General features: G+C 40.5%; 1 long non-coding RNA gene across 2 annotated transcripts; it reads left to right on the top strand.

Moving 5' to 3' along the window:
* The first annotated feature begins 89 nt into the window (after nucleotides 1-89).
* On the top strand, nucleotides 90-1,305 carry LOC111736246. Of its 2 annotated transcripts, none has more exons than XR_002779132.1 (3): nucleotides 90-153; nucleotides 373-533; nucleotides 1,069-1,305. It is a non-coding gene; the product is annotated as an uncharacterized LOC111736246 (long non-coding RNA). The 2 variants fall into 2 exon arrangements; XR_002779131.1 differs by having other exon boundaries at nucleotides 90-243.
* Nucleotides 1,306-2,225: the final 920 nt, after the last annotated feature.

Genomic DNA, 2,225 nt, shown 5'->3' with positions numbered 1-2,225 from the left:
CCACGCGCCTGCGCACTTCCCGGAGCTGCGGTCGCGTACACACCCCTGCAGTTGGAGCCAATCACCGTGCTGGGGGTTTAAATCTCCCTGCCACGCTGGCAGTGAGTGTAGAGATTCACCCGTTAAAGGGATAATTGGGAGTCCGGCTCGCAGGTGGGCAATGTTCATGCAACAAACGTTTAGTGAGGGCAAACCATGTGCCAGACACTGTGTGAGATGAACACTAAGAAAGAAAAGGCGAATGTAATGACTTCCCTGCCTTCCATGGGAGATAGCTATGTAAACAAATTATGGGAGTTGGAATATAATGCACGGCATATATAAAGTCCGAGATTCCATTGGCACATAGTGAACAAAGCGCCTTATTTTTAGGAGTGTCTTGAAGAGTTCCCGAAGGAAGTGACTTTTGAATCATGAAAGATAAGTAGGATTTCCCCCGGAAGTCCGGAAGGGAGATACTTTTCCAGACTTCACTGGGAACAGCTTACATCGAGAACATAGCATCTTCTGGAAATTCTTTGTAGTTCATCCTGGTGAGGCTTAGAGCTCATCGTATATCTCTAGGTGAAAGGGGGGAATAAATTTTTAAAAGTCGGCAATGACTAGATCTAGGAAGGTCTTGAATTTTTGGATTAGTGAGCCTGCACTTTATACTATGACCACTAAGAGCTATTGAGGTTTTTAAGCAAGTATGGGAACCCATCCAAGCACCTCTAAGAATAAAGCACAATATTGGAAATGGGGTGGGGAGGGGGGAGAGAAAGAGAAAGTTAAAGAATGGATAGTCTATTCCTAAAGGGTCAATGAAAATGAAAACGAAGTCTGAGAAATATCTTTTGAATTTAGTAACATAGAGGTCATTGGTGACTGTAGTGAAAGCTATGTGGTGGAACTATGAGGTTGAAAGGTAGATTGCAGTAGTTTGGAGAGCAGGGAGATGCAGAAATGGGGACAAGTTGTAGAATGCTTTTGGAAAATTTGGCCTTGAGAGGAAGGGGAAAAGGGGATGACAAGAGTTCAAAGATTTTTATTTATGTTTTTTTTGTTTTGTTTTGTTTTTGTTTTTAGTTTTGTTAGAATTAAACGTAACCATGATAGGGAAGATACAACTGAGATAATACAGTTGAATAGAGAGAAGTGCTAATCAGTAGGTAAAGATCTTGAGAGGGTAAGCGTACAGGCAATCCAAAGCACTGATGGGAAGAATATCTTGGAAGAGAGAAGATACATCCTCAATTATAACAAGAGGAAGTATGTGTCTGTAAGTTTGTATGTTTTGCAATAGAAAGTTAAATTCTCATCTGATAACGTCTGTTTTTTTCTATAAAGTAGGACACAAGGTCATCTGCTAATAGTAAAGGGGTTGGAAGTTTTGAGAAAAGTGAAGATATTGAATATTGTAGAAAGTGATAGAGCAAGTTGACCGGAGAAAATAGTAAGCAGTGTTGAGGGCCTGTATACGATAGGTGAAAATGAACTCACAGGTTTCTGCCTTTTTGTGTTTTTCTCAAGCAGTAATTTCTTCCTGAGGATAGAATTGGAAAATATGAGTGGTTGAGTTGATTTAGGGTTGGTCACTGGTATAATGCCATGATTCTCAATCGGGGACATTTTTGCCCTACAGGGGACATTTGGCAGTGTCTGAAGACAGTTTTGATTGTTAAGATGTTAGAGGTGGGGAGTGGAGAAAGATGTAAGGGGGCATTAGAGTCATCTAGTGTTCAGGGATGCTGCTAAATGCCCTACAATGCACAGGACAGCACAAGAATTATCTCCAAAATGTCAATAGTACCAAGACCGAGAAACCCTGATCTAGGATTACCTTGATTGATGTTCACCAACAGGTGCCCTTGGTCTTTTATAAGCTTTTCCTTGGGCTATGGCCCTGAGCTTATAAGGTAAAGCAGTTCTTTCATTGCATGCCTTTAAAGAAAAGTAAGATGAGCAGCATACCCTGGCCCTTGAGTGTTTCAAGGATGTGATGTCACAAATACAGAATTGGAACAGTTGCTAAATCCTCTAGAAGCAAATCTGAATTTACACATAGGTGGAAGGAGCTGCTTACTTTGATTTGAGGCACTGGTCTTGTTACACATAGATATTATTAGAGGCTCAATAATATAGGAGTAACATTTCACAGCATTATCAACCTTAATATAACTTGGTTCATCTGACTACTTTTAGACACTAAAATAGTATCCTGAGAGAATAAGTATAGGCCGTTT

Source organism: Pteropus vampyrus, unplaced genomic scaffold (genome assembly GCF_000151845.1).
Source record: "Pteropus vampyrus isolate Shadow unplaced genomic scaffold, Pvam_2.0 Scaffold19, whole genome shotgun sequence".
NCBI lineage: Eukaryota > Metazoa > Chordata > Mammalia > Chiroptera > Pteropodidae > Pteropus > Pteropus vampyrus.
The sequence above is the reverse complement of the archived record's forward strand: the minus strand, read 5'-3'. Positions and strand labels throughout refer to the sequence as shown.